The 15,252-nt window shown below is 38.1% G+C and overlaps 1 protein-coding gene across 1 annotated transcript in view; it reads left to right on the top strand.

Moving 5' to 3' along the window:
• The first annotated feature begins 231 nt into the window (after positions 1 to 231).
• Positions 232 to 15,252, top strand: part of COL21A1 (collagen type XXI alpha 1 chain) — a 236,272-nt gene continuing 221,251 nt past the window's right edge. The window contains exon 1 of the mRNA XM_044000075.1: positions 232 to 635. The gene's annotated coding sequence lies outside the window, so the exon portion shown is untranslated. The remainder of the gene's footprint in view (positions 636 to 15,252) is intronic.

The raw sequence follows: 15,252 nt of genomic DNA, 5'->3' as shown, positions 1-15,252 counted from the left end.
TAGGGTAAATAGCATTCCCTTTCTCATTGTGTTTCGTGTCTCCATTTTTGGGATTCTCTTTGATCCTTTTCTGCCTCAGAGTCCAATTTCGGAACCGCCAGTATTTTGCTTTTCTTTCTGAACGTCTCTGTACTCATTCTGCCCTCGCCAAATTCAGATATACAGGATCTGGGACTCTTCTCCTGGGTGGATTAGCCGTGAATCTGAGCATGCTCAGGGGCAGGTTTGGGACTCTTGGAGGAAGCGTTGGCCCTCTGGGATACTGATCCAAAACCCACCCTCAAGCTTTCAGAGCCGGAAAGACGGTGGGGGGCGGTGAGCAGGGACCTTATCTCTCAGGCTCCGCCTCCCCAAGTCAGAGAGAAAGTTTCTGAACGCAGCTGGTGAGCCTTTTCTACAGCAGGCAACTAAAGAGCGGACGGTGCTGTAAAAGCAACAGGGGGACGCAGGAGGACTGGAACACAGGTCTCTGCCTTAGGTTGCAGTCTCTCTGCTTAGTGCCCTTTGGGGAAGCTTGTTCCTGGAGGCCTCACCTGCTCAGAGGAGTTTGAGGGTGTGAGAACTGCGGAGCGCGCTGCAGGCTGCTGACTTCTCTCTCCTTGCTCCTGGCTCTTTGCGCACAGTGAGCGCTCCAGGTAAGAGCCCTGAAGGGCACGCGCCTAGCCTACCAGGATTTCCTGACAGCCGGCTTCAGTGGCGTGGGGGTGAGGGTCCAAAGCCGAATATTGAATGCATTCCTTGATTTTTCCATCCCGCATTCTACTTCCTCGGAGGAGGAAGAGTTAGGAAGGAGATGAAGCAGCCCCAGGAAATCCGATGCCTAGAGAGGGCAGGGCAGGGGCATTAATATGTACCATTTGCTAATTAAAAGGTTTCATCCTGGGCACTGATTTAGAGCCTTCTGTCTTTGCAGGTGAGGTGTGTATTTGTGGGGAGGGGGGTAGTGGCCGCGGCGGGTGGGGGACGGGAAGAGGTGCCAACATCGGGTAAGGTGGCATGATTTTAAAGCGATCCAAGAGATCCTTTTGCTGGAGATCCCCCTTCACATCCCTTGGTCACGTTTTCTGCCTTCCACCAGAAGTGAGCAGAAAAGATCTAAGATTGGGAATTCAGGTGGATAAGACACTACTTTAAAAAAAAAAAGAAAAGTAAAGAAAAGAAAAAATTCTTAAACCTTTTTGTATTCTAGACCCCTTTGAGAATCTGGTGAAGCCTATGGATCTTTTTTTAGAATAATGCTTTCAAATGGATAAAATACACAGGATTACAAAGGAAACCGATTATACTAAAATAGTTATCCAAATATTTTTAAAAGTTCAGGGGCCCTTGGTTAAAAACTCCTTCCTTAAAAGACTGGACACCTACAAAAACAAATGCACAAAGAAATAAACAAAACTCTTAAAGAAACAAAACCCTTCCAAGGTGTCTGTGGGGAGGGGGAGGGGTACTCCCAGCATCTGCAGGTGCTACTGGCCTAGCCTCTACCCATATCTATGAACCCTCCAGAATTTAAGGTTTAAGCTATTTTTTCCTGGAAAAGATTTGGAGGGGTGGAGACCTGGCCATCTTCATGATTTTTTTTTTTTAACATAGTGAAATTTGTTACCTAGGGAGTGCAGTGGGAATAAGTGGCCCTGTTTATTTTTACTCTTAAACTAAGGAAATGAAGCCAGAAAAGGGGGTGTATGTATTAGTTATCTAGTTGTAGTAACATGAAAATCTGGCAATGCTCTCAAGCAATGGATTAGATGATCCAGCAGCATCTCTGTTATGCCTGCAGATGTTAGGCTTCATAGTTCAGAATAACTTTTTTTTTTTAATTAAGCGTTTAGAGCTTTAAGGTCTATAGGAGAAGTCATGGAATTCCTTCCCCTGATGAAACTCTGGCTATGTAAAGGTGAAACATAGGCATACTCAATCCAGTTTTGTAGAAGTTTGGAAATTCATAATGGCTAGCTAAACATTTAATCTGTTGCTAAGCCATGAGTACAAAAATAGATAAAAATGACTTCTGCAAATGGGCCTAAATGGATTAGAAAGTCTACAACTGGATTAGCAAATCTTGAATAGGCACTGGTCCAGTCACAACACATTTGTGCTGTGGTGAACACAGTGCTAACTGTACCAAGACTTTTTGTTCAGACCAGCAAGATGACTCTTAGAGCTATTGCTGTTCATGCCAGTAGACCTGTTAAGAGAGAGGTACCAATTTGACATTTAACTAACTCTGAAAACCCCTATGCATAATGGGTTGAGGCATCAGTTTATGCATGCACATATTGTACATGCCCTTTAGTTAATTACCTGAATAAAATCCCGGTGTCCTGCCAGAATACAGTTATATGGGCATTGGAAAATTCTAGCCATGCTCAGATTTTGCTCATTGTTCTGTGCTCTGTGTCAGCATGTGCACCAGAACCTGTTGTGAACTGCAGTCAAGCCACGTCAATCCAACAATTCAAAGTGGAATTTAATAAATGCAGTGAAACTTATGTTCCAAATCAATACATAGTTAGGAAAGCTAACTTTGATTCATACTATTACTGTAAAATGAAGAAATGGGTAATAAAATGGCATACTCTCATCAATGAAAAAGTTAGCTTTAAAGTGACTATGGGTTTTCCCAGGCTTCTCAGTGTTAAAATGAACTGTAAGTTGATATATTTATATCACAATTTGTTTAAGACAATATAAGAGAAAGCAAATGAGGACCCAGAGAAAGAAATAAATCCATATGAGGGCCAAGTTGGGGGATAAGGGAAGTTTTCTTCATTCATCAATCCATCCATCCATTGTTCCATTGGTATGTGGAACATTGTGTGAGGAAAGTCCCCCCACCAATGCTGGTAGACTTCTTGTAGTTTTACAATTGCCTGAGAACACTAACAGTTTAAGAGACTTGCTCAGGATCACACAGACATCTCCTGGTTGAGGCAATTACTTTAAAGTCAGGTCTCTCAGTCTCTGAGAACTCTTTCAACTTCACTGTGCAGTGCTGCCTTTATTAGTTGATACCATCTAATAAATTGGTTTTTTCCCTATTTGTAATAACTCTAGAATGCCTTCAATAATGTGAGAATGAAAAAAAAATAAGAAAAGCAGTTCCTTTTTACATAATTTAATTGTAATTGGCCTGAGTAATCCTCAGGGTCACATAAATCTTGAGGAAAATGATTAATGATAGAAATGTAACTAAGATCGTAGACTTAGACCTGCAAAGGACCTTAGTGATCTTCTAGTCTAAAATTTTCATTTTATGGAAAAAAAAGGAAACTGAAGGTAAGTGACTTGCTCAAAGTCATAAAGAGAATGACTGAAATTGGATTTTAACCCAGGACCTCTGACTCTTTTTTCCTGTGTATCTATTATACAGCTAGAATTGGGGTAATCTGTCTCTCTTGACTTCAAGTTCAATGCTGTTTCTACTATATCATGCTACTTTTTCAAATACTTCTCATATAACTCATAATATTGTGTTGCTTATATTATTACTATTGTGAACAAATAAATTGCATTAAACTCTGGTAAAATGCTATATTTCCTTATGCATATTAGTATTGACTCATACTGTGATACCTTATTGTGGTGTAAGATGGCAAGTCTTACCTAAATGGAAAGGCTTTGAATATGAGCTGGGTGATAGATTAAAATGTCATTTATTTGTCTCTTTGAAGTTTGCAAAATGCTTTTCTTCACAACAACCATCTGAAGTAGGTATTATAGAAAACACCATTTCCCTTTACAGGTATGAAAATAGAATGAGGGAGGTTGTGTCTTCTGCCTTTCTCTCTCTCTCTCTCTCTCTCTCTCTCTCTCTCTCTCTCTCTCTCTCTCTCTCTCTCTCACACACACACACACACACACATATACACACACAGCTTCCAGGAAATTGTAGAGCCAGGATTTTGATGCAAAGTTTTGTTTTGTTTTTTTAACTTGTAAGTCCAGTACCATTTTCACCACTATGAAGTATGATGCATGAAAGAATCTTGGTTATCTCAGCTCCTGTGGGATCAATTATCAGCTCTCAAAAGATAGATATAGGTCTAACCCTACCTAGTCTTTCTCCTGAATTCTAGTCTTAAAGTATCAATTACCTTTTAAATATTCCATAACCATCTAAAATGCAACATGTTCAAAACAGAATTCATTATTTTTTTTCCCCTGGACTCCCCTCCCTTTCTAATTTCTCCATTTCTGTTGAGGTTACCACTTTCTTCCTAATCACACCAGGACCGGAACCTCTGAGCCATCATCAATTCCTCATTCTCACTTACCTCTCATATCCAACAATTACTAAATTCTGTTCTTTCTAAAGGCCTTCTCTGATTTTTCCTTCTCCCCTGCAGCTGTTAGTGTCTCTTCCCACCTCTAGGAAATTGCCTCCTATTCACTATGTATATATTTTTTATCTACTTAACTAAAATATTGTGGTCCTTAATAGAATATAAATGTCTCAAGAGTGATGATTGTTTCATTTTTGTCATATGGTTAGTGCTTGGCACAATGTTTGGCATACAGTAGGTGTTTAATAAATGCTTGTGGATTGATGGTTGACTGAACGGTTAGTCTAGAAAAAATATGGACAGGCTAATGACTAGATGATGATGTTTATTATTTTTGCCAAAAAAACAACCTCATGCAGATTACTTAATAGATTATAAAGGAACTGTGATTGACTTTGGTGGAAGGAATAAACACTGATGAAATCATGGCTCCAGACTTGGAGTCAAGAAAACCCAGTTTCAAGCCTGACTTCAGATAATTATTAGATGTGTGACCCTGGAAGAGTAACTTAACCTCTTGTGTATCTCGGTTTCCTTATCTATAAATTGAAGGGTTGGATTCAATGACTCTTAAGATTTCTTTCAACTTTCAATCTGTTATCCTCTGATTCTTGAAGCAGTATAGACCAACAGAAACAGAATTGCACGTGTAGTTATGAAGACCCTGGCTTCATTACTGGACATGTAAAACCACAAGCAAATGTTGTAAGTTGAAGCTTATTTGTTTTCCTTATCTATAAATGAATTCACCAAATTTCCTTGTGAAGTAGGGAGTAAATGACACTAAGTAGTAACTTGGATTCTTTAATGTTGCATTAGGTCAGTAGATAAAGTACCGGCTCTGGATTCAGGAGGACCTGAGTTCAAATCTGGCATAAGACACTTGACACTTACTAGCTGTGTGACCCTGGGCAAGTCACTTAACCCTAATTACCCCACAAAACAAAAATGTTGCAGTGGCTCTTTTTAGGCCATATAGTTGTTGATTTCTATTTGTTGTTGTTCAGTCATGTCTGACTCTTCATGACCCTGTGGTCATGAAGGGCACTCCAGGCCTCTCCGTCGCTTGTCCATGCTGATGTTTCTTGCTTCCATGACACTATCCATTTCACTGTCTGTTGTCCCCTTCTCCTTTTCCTCTCACTCTTTCCCAGCATTAGAGTATTTTCCAATGAGTCCTGTCTTCTCATTATGGGGCCAAGTATTTAAACTTCAACTTCAGTATATGTCCTTCTAACATGTACTAATTTAATAATACTCTGGAAAATTTATTTGAAAATTGATTTTCTTGCATTCCGAAATAAACAACTGTAGTAAATTTTGATCACATGGTAATGAACTTTCACTGCTACCTCCCATTCCTTCACCTGTCCTAAACCCCTCTGGACTTGTGATTTAATTTGTATAGAAAATTTTGGATGAGGAAACTCTCCAGAAATGCATTACTACCAACTTTTCAGTTCATGATCTTAGTGGCCAGGTGGTGCTGAGAGCGTAAGTGGCTTGCCCAGTATTATATGATCAGCATATGTGAGAGGTGGGACGTGGACCCATATCATCCTTATCCAGTCTTAATGTCTATCATCCTATGTTGCCTCTCTATGATAATCATAGCCTTCTAAAACAGATGATTTTTTTTGTTATTGTTTTTGGTTTTTTGAAGGGCAAAGAGGGTTAAGTGACTTGCCCAGGGTCACACAGCTAGTATCAAGTGTCTGAGGCTGGATTTGAACTCAGGTCCTCCTGAATCCAAGGCCAGTGCTTTATCTACTGCACCACTGTCCCCTAAAACAGATAATGATGATACCTAGCACTTATATAGGACAGGTAGGTGGCGCATTGGATAGAAAACTGGGCCTGGGGTCAGGGCAACTCATAGACTTGAGTTCTAATCTGGCCTCAGACACTTAATAGCTGTGTGACCTTAGGCTCATAATTTAACCCTGTTTGCCTCATTTTCATCTTCTGTAAAATAAGATGGAAAAGGAGATGGCAAGCCATTTCAGTATCTTTGCCAAGAAAACCCCAAATGAGGTCACACAGAGTAGGACACTATTGAAACTGCTCAACCACATTTATAGTATTGCTTTTTTTTTTTTTTAGTGAGGCAATTGGGGTTAAGTGACTTGCCCAAGGTCACACAGCTAGTAAGTGTTAAGTCTCTGAAGCCGGATTTGAACTCAGGTACTCCTGACTCCAGGGCCGGTGCTCTATCCACTGCGCCATCTAGCTGCCCCATAGTATTGCTTTTTAATGTTTGCAAAATGCTTTACAACTATTATTTCACTTGATCCTTGCAACAACCATGTGAGCCAGGTGCTTTTTTTTATCCCAATTTTACAGATGAGGAAATAGATTTGGAGAGGTCACATTACTTATTCATGATCCCACAACTAGGAATTGTCAAAGGCAGGAGTCAAACTCAGGTCATCCAAGTTCTAGTTTCACCAATCACTCCATTATTCCACCTAGATGCAAGGTATAGTTTATTTACACGTATTTCAAAATAAGCCTCTTGATTTAGCAACATGAAATTTAGAGATGATCTTGTTTAAACCCCCTCATATTTCTTTCAGATGAACTAGAGAACTAGAGAGCTAGAGAACTTAGATAACTTCTTAGAGATCATAACCAACTTGCTGGACAACTTGCTAGAGAGTAGGTAGTCAAACAGCCAGTTCTCTTGGAACTCAGCACAAAATGGTCTCTACCAGCACGATAGTGAGGATACAAGTATAGATGAAATGAAAAGAGAAGAGGAAAATGCCAAGCCTTTTTTTTTCCTTGATTTAACAACAATTCCCAACCCACCCTCTCAAAGACTCCTCAATGACACACTTCTGCCCTTTTAAAAACACTTGGAGGTTGTAGAATTGTATCTTTGGTTTGTGTATTTATTTCATTTTCAATAATTATCCACCTGTGTTTCATTAACTTTGGATACTATGCAACTTGGGTTTTGATTTCTGTTGTTATTTTGCCATTTCACATTTGAGTATGGATTTTCAGACCTATACTATCAATGTGATCTGGGTCAAGTCATTCAGTCTCTCAGCCTCAGTTTTCTTATCTGTAAGATGAAGTAAAATGAGGAGGTTAGATTCAGTTGGCCTGTAAGTTCTCTTCCAGTTGTCAGTCTATGATCCTATAATCTTTTTTCAGAGACATCTTAAAAAAATTTCAGGAAACTTGGATACTTCTTTTTTTTTTTCAAATCCAAGTTTGGTGACCTTCTGGGAACCTTGCCAGGTGCTGTACTTGATTTGGTGTTTCGGTAAGTTTTTGTTTTGGCCTGTGTTGTTTTGATCTAGGTCACTTCAACCCTGATTCCAGTATTATATTACCCATTAACAGTTTATTTTCCTCATTATTGGTGTCAAAAAGAAAATATTAGTAATTGATAATTTTCCTTTTTAAAAATAAATAATCTCACTTGTGAGCTTTATGAGGGCATTTTTTAATTATAAAAGTTAACTAAGAAGTTATTTTTAACCATCCAAATCATATGCCCTGTTAGCATCTCCCCCAGAGACTCCCCCACAACTTTCTTGCAGATTATTTTAAATTTAGGACAAAGCATCTCTACTACTAGCCAACACTTCAAACATTTTTGAAAGTATATATTTATCCCAAGAATTGGTGCATGCAGAAAATATAAATGGTGACTCTTGTTACTGAGTTGTAGGGCACCAAGCAGTTAAAGTTACTGTCTGATAATTTCTGGGCAAGAATTTTCTAATAATACAGAATTGTTTGAACAATTCTGCCTACCCTCTTCTACTATATTGTTTTATTTCTCAGCATGAAAAAAATACTAGATTTTTTTAGCACTTTAGAAATCTGTGATGATATAGGGTAAAATATAACTGGCTTAATGAGAATATTTTTATATAGCCAATCAGAAATATTAGGGCAGAAAACTTCCATTCATATAACAAAAGTTTCACAGAAACCTTTGCTTCACAATATTGTGTTAGCCTCCCATACAAACAAATGACAAAAATAAACCAATGCCCAGAGCATGAATACTTGGTTTTATTTTTCCCTCCATATGTTATTTGCTAGTAGGGCTTTGTCCATAGCATTCTAATCTTTAGTAAGGGTAGACTAGGAATTTAAGTAATGTCTCAGCAAGTAGTGAAAAAATGATCCCATGGAGGGATACTGTCCAGGAAGACAAATTATTTTTCCTGGAAATCCTGATAGCTTTAAACACTATATAGTTTCTGGGCCTAGTTACTCAGTTATTTTTTATATACATTATATATATTATACACACACATACACACACACACACACACACGCACACACACACACACACACACACACACACACATATATACACATGTTAAAACAACTCTTCTGTTCCCCTTTCCACCTGCTGTCATGTCAGTCTTTTGACTCATTTATTTCTCAGTGTCTAAAAGAGATGGGAAATAGACTAAACTCAGCCATAACATCTTTGGTACAAAGTTTGGAAAAGGTGGGGATAACATTGCAGTTAAGGGGAATAGAGAAGATACAGACAATTGTAATCAATGACCTGCATTATTGGGTTAGCTAGGTGGTGCAGTAGATAGAGTGCTGAGCTTGAAATCAGGAAGAGCTGAGTTCAAATCTGGCTTTGGACACTTATTGGTTGTGTGATCCAGGGGGGAGTCACTTAATCCTGTTTGCCTCAGTTTCCTCATTTGTAGGATGAGCTGGAGAAAGAAATGGCAAAGCAATCTAGTATCTTTGCTATCAAAACCCCAAATGGGGTCATGAAGAGATGGAAATGTCTGAAAATAACTAAACTACAACAACAATTAACAGGGCAGTTAGTGGTGCAGTGAATAGCACACTGGGCTTTGAATCATGAACACTCATCTTCATGAGTTCAAATCTGCCCTCAGACACTAGGTGTGTGACCTTGGTCAAATCACTTAACCTCTCTTTCTGCCTCAGCTTCCTACATTGTAAAATGGGGGATAATAATTGCACCTACCCTACAGGGTTATTATCACGATCAAATGAGCTAATATTTGTAAAAAGAGTATAGAGGTTCAGTGCCTGGTACATAGTAGGTACTACATAAATGTTTATTCCCTTCCTTTCCCTAGTGCATATAGGCAACATAGCCATCCAAGGCAAAGCAGGGATCAGAGTGAAACTCTGAATGAATGAGGAAAGTCAGGGTCAGATCTCTTATTTGCAAAGGAGAAATGTTTAATCTTACATCAAATGGCCCTCTGTCATCATTAACAGAATGCCTACTATGTATGAAGCACAATGATAAGAGGCATAATTTCAGAGATGAAAGAAAACCTGGAGGATTTTTTTTAACAAGTTAATACTACAAAAATGACGGATGATAAGTAGAAATAGCATTGAATTGAGAGTTAGCTATATTTGAGTTTTGGTTTTTGGATGGCAGCTAACAATGTAATTTGGGCAAGTAGCTTCCCCTCTTCCCACTTTCCTTGGTGGTAGCAGCAACAGCAGAAATATCTGGTGTTTATATAATGCTTTTACATTTTCAAAGTTCTTTACATATGTTCTCTAATTTGATCCTTATACTAACCTAGTGGGGTCAGTATGAATTATTTCCATTTTACACATGAGCAATCTTATACTCACAAAGGTAAAGTGACATTCCCAGCCTCTTAAAGCTGGTCAATTCCTGCAGCAGGATTCCATCCCTGGAATTCCTGACTCCAATTTTAGAATTCTATCCACTAATGAATGCTTCCTTTTATCTGTAAAATTTGGGGTTAGATTAGTTGGATATGGGTTTGATTTTGGAACATGGTTCTTGCCATTGGGAAACCTGTTACTTAGTTGGGGAAAATTAGACACCTCTGTTAAAGAGATACAGTCAGTCATAACTAGGATGGGGTAACTAGGCCTTTGCTTCAGGGTAGCAACATTACTTGTATTCATTCCTTCAGCAGACAGAAACAGCAGAATTTAGTACCTAATTATTGAAAGTAATTAATTAACATTAGATAAAATAAGAAGTTAAGCAGATGTCAAGCTGGAGTAAATGCTTTTTCCTGTCTCATCCTGTTCCCTGCCCTCTTCCATGTATCATCCTCTCCAAGATTGACTTCAATTTTAGGATGTCTGTCTTTACCCATGAGACAATGCCCTGCCCTTCCCTTCTGACTCAACTAAAGGTCCATCTCATGCTCCTTGGCCCAGGCACAATTTATAATATTTCTGTCTAGTACAAAAATTTCTTATTACTGCTGTGTATATAACAATAATAGAGGTACTGTTTATTAAGTACCAACTGAGTGTTATAGGCTAAGCTTCCATTCAGGAATGTAGTAGTCACCTTTCCTTACTGACAGTGACTAATCAGCCTTTGCTTAAATACCACTATTGGCGAGTATCTATACAATTAATGTATAGGGTTTTTTCCCCACTAAAATAATTTCTTTTCCTTATTAATCACAAACATGGAAATCATTGTTAAACCCATGAAGGAATTACATCCTAGGGAGATTATAAATAGAATTTTGAAATCAACATAAAGTAATACATCCTTCAGAAAATTGATTGACTAGGAAATGAATAATTCATTGTTGTTAAAATGTTGCTAGGCAGTGAGGTGGCACAGTGGCTAGAATGCTAGGCCTGGAATCAGGAAGATTCTTCTTCCTTCAAATCTGGCCTCAGACACTCACTAGCTATGTGACCCTGGTCACTTAAACCTGTTGGCCTCAGTTCTCTCTTCTGTAAAATAAGCTGGAGAAGGAAATTGCAAACTACTCTAGTATCTTTCCCAAGAAAACCTCAAATAGGGTCATAAAGAGTCAGGCATGACTGAAAAATGACTGAACAAAATAGTATTATTAAAAACATCCTGCTCGTTCACAGTAAAGGTAGTTGTTTCTTTAAAAATATATCTGCAATGAAATAAGATACTAGATCTTTAAGCAAGAAGTTTAAAATTATTATTTCTTGTTACCTATAAAAATTATTCTCTTAGGGGGCAGCTAGGTGGCGCAGTGGATAAAGCACCAGCCTGGATTCAGAAGGACCTGAGTTCAAATATGACCTCAGATAATTAACATTTACTAGCTGTGTGACTGTGGGCAAGTTACTTAACCCTCATTGCCCAAAAAACAAAAACAAAAACAAAAACAAAAACAAAACCCCCAAAATGATTCTCTTGCTTTCATTTGTAAATTACTTTATTGGTCTAGATATTGGCTGTTTCTGAATTTACTATACCCCTAAAATGATATTTCTATGAAAAGAAAAAATATAGCTATACATTAAAAGAATAACACTATAGGCTATTGTCAGGTTTTTTAAATCATTTTTTGGGGGAAATATAGCTTGCACTTGGACCATTATGATATATTGAATTTTCCATTAATGTTTTCAACACTTAAAATTTTGTTGACAATTATAAGGCTTTCTGAGTCATAGTGGAAAGAGCTTTGGCATAGGAATTAGGGGGTCCTAGGTCTGAGTCACAATTCTACCACTGGTTCGCTTTATGATCTTGGGCTAATTATATCCATATTTTGGACTTCAGCTTTCTCATTGGCAAGGTGAGAGGACTGGTCTAGATAATCTGTTTCTTTCCATCTCCATAATAATAATAACAATGATAATAATAACAGATATGGTTTAAGAGTAATCAGATAATATAATTTCAATTTGTGTTTTCTGAGCTCTAGATTTTTGAAAGGGCAGTTTGATTTCATGTAAAAATTAAGGATAATTATTGTCATAGTACAGATGTTAAATTTTTAATACTGAAACTTAACTGTGCTTCATAAAGTCCAGCTTGTGCCAGATGTGCTTTTATGTACTGAAGGCACACTAATTACAGATAGTAAAGTCAGCCTAAAATGAAATTCATGATTTTCATGAAATGGAAAAATCAATTTATTGCTTTCTGTGCATGTTAAGTCAGTCAGTCAACATGCATTTATTCAGCACTTTATATGAGCCAGACACTTTGCTAAGTGCTAGAGATACCAAGAAAGAAAGAAAGAAAAAAAGCACAGCTCAAGAAGGTCCCAATCTAATGGGGAAAACAACATGCAAATAACTCAGTATAAAAGATACACAAAGTGTAAATAGAAGATGATCTCAGAGGTAAGGGAAGCTGGAGGACTAGGAAAGTTTTGCTTCCTGAAACAGGTGGGATTTGACATGTCTTTTTTTTTTTTTTTTTTTGGTAAGGCATTGGAGGTTAAGTGACTTGCCCAGGGTCACACAGCCGGTAAGTGTTAAGTGTCTGAGGCCGGATTTGAACTCAGGTCCTCCTGACTCTAGGGTCAGTGCTCTATCCACTGCACCACAAAGCTTCCCCTGACATAAGTCTTGAAGCAAGTCAGGGAAACCCAGAGGGAGAGGGAAGAAGATAGCTTTTTAGGCCGGAAGAGTAGTGAGTACAAAAGCATGGAGATAGATTATTAAGTGTGTATGAAAAGGCAAAGAAGGTCAGTGTATTTATATGATAACATGTAAGGATACTGGAAATGTAGGAAGGGGCTGACTTGTGAAAGACATTAGGTTCCAAATAAAGCATTTTAATTTGAAACTGGAGTCGTTAGGGAGCCACTTTATTTAGTAAGGTGGGGGCATTACTTGGTCAGACCTACACTTTACAAAATCACTGGCAACTGAACAGAAGATGGATTAGACTGGGGATAGATTTGAGTCAAGGAGACCGACAAGAGGACTTTTAAGATACTCCAGGCATTAGGTGATGAAAGTCTGCACCACAGTAGCAGCTGTGTGAGTGAAGAGAAGGGTTAATAAATGAAATGTTGTGAAGGTGTTGCCAAGACTTAAAAGTAGATTAGCTCTGTGGGGTGGGTTTAAGTGAGGAGTCAAAGATGACAGCAAATTGGGAGTCTGTGTAAATGGAAGATTGGTGGTATCCTCCACAGTAATAGGATAGTTGGGAAGAAGGGAGAATTTGGAGGGAAAGATAATGAGTTCTTTTTTGGATGTGTTGAATTTGAGATGTACAAAAGGCAGTTGGAGATGTGTGATTGAAACTCTGGAGAGAGATTAGGGCTAAATATATCGATCTGGAAATCATCTGCAGAGATATGATAATTGAATCCATATGAGTTCATAGTATTTAAAGAGTATTTTAGAATTTAAGTAGCCTAGGACAAAATGGGATATTGCCTTCTATACACACAGTGTAATTCCTCCAATACCTAATCTGTTTGTGTTGGATGAGCTTTGCCAAGTAGCAGAAGAGGGGTCTAGGACAGAGCCTTGCACAAAATTCACATTCAGGGGATGGGTAGAGGAAAAGCCACAAGGACAGGCAATTAAAAAGAAAAAGAGAAGCAGGAAGGAGAATCAGGAGACACCAGTTCATCTGAGTCAAGGCAGGAGGGAGTTGGGTGGCATATGACAAAAAACAAAACGAAGAATCCTCCATTGGATTTATCAATGAAGAAGTCGTTGTTGGCCTTAGTGAGAACAATTCCTTTATCATGATGAAGAAAAGCTAAATTATAAGTGTAGAGGAAAGAATGGGTGATATGGAAGTGGGGACACTGAGTGTCCCCCTTAAAGTTTAGCTCTAAATGGTAGGATAAATATGAGAATAAAGCTTGAGAGCATCAGAGTCAAGGGAAAAGGCTTTTTCTTTTTTTAAAAAAGACTAGGGAGAACTTGAGCATTTTTGTAGGTGGGAGGGAAGAAACCAGTGGAGAAGGAGATGTTGAAAATGCAAGTAAGAAAATGATTCTGGAACAAGGTCCTGGAGGAGAGAGGAAGGGGTGGGATCAAGAACAGAATGAGAAGGATGAACAGTGACACAGTAGAGGAATACTTCATCCTCTGATATTTAAAAAAAAATTCATCTTAAAAGTATTTTATTATTTTCCAGTTACATGTAAAGATAGTTTTCAACATTTGTTTTCATAAGATTTTGTCTCAAATTTTTCTCCCTCACTCCCTTTCCTCCCCCCTCCCTAAGACATAAAGCAATCTTATATAGGTAATAAATGTAAAATCACATTAAACACATTTCTGCATTAGTCACATTGTGAAAGAAGAATCAGAACACAAGGGGAAAACCTCAAAAAAGAAAAAAAAAAAGCCCAAAGGTAGAAAGAGTATGGTTCCATCTGCATTCAGAACCCACAGTTCTTTTTTCTGCATGTGGAGAACATTTTCTATCATGAGTTCTTTGGAATTGTCTTCATCCTCTGATGTTAAAAGAGGAGAAAGTGGGTAAAGACTTTTTACTTTTTTTACTTTTTACTTTTTTTTTAAACAGGACTTTTGAGGCATGAAATAGGGAATGTGGGGAAACAAAATAGATGACCTCAGTATGGGAAGGGAGAGTAGATTAAAGTTAAGAAATTTAGGGGAGAAAAGGGTTAGTTGTTGTAAGTAGTGTTATAGGGAGTTAATCAGAGATGACTGAAATTTCCACACTGTGGTGATGGTCCAGCTGGATTTAGATAGCATGAATTTATAATGAATCTGGGCACTGTTAAGTGACTTTCGAGGAGTCAGCACCAGAAAATGCTGATGGTGGGACTTATGCAGAGCTGGTGATTGTCCCTCTAGGAATATTTTAAGGGACAAGGAACAGTAAGTACCTTGTTGAAATAATTGGCTAGACAGTTAAGTCTATGAAGGTGAGGAAGTGAAAGTAGATGAGGAATAATGGACTGCTAGGACAAAGAGTGGAAGTATCAATGAGAGTGAAGAATGGGTTAAGGAGAAGTGAGGCAGTGGGTAAAGTGGAAGACAGAAGAGAATTTTACAGTTCAATATCTTGGATGTTGAGGTTTAGGTGATGATGAGAACTGAGCTCTGACTTAGTAGGTATTTAATAAATGCTTGTTGAAGAACTAAAAGTAGAGTCGAAACAGAAGTCATTGAAACATATCTCACAGGTCCTGAGAACAGAGTTCAGCTATTTGGATACTTTTCTCAGACTTGTGTTTTATCTAAACCTATGATATAGGGAATAACCTAC

Source organism: Dromiciops gliroides, chromosome 4 (assembly GCF_019393635.1).
Source record: "Dromiciops gliroides isolate mDroGli1 chromosome 4, mDroGli1.pri, whole genome shotgun sequence".
Taxonomy (NCBI): domain Eukaryota; kingdom Metazoa; phylum Chordata; class Mammalia; order Microbiotheria; family Microbiotheriidae; genus Dromiciops; species Dromiciops gliroides.
This window is presented reverse-complemented; position numbering and strand designations above follow the sequence as displayed.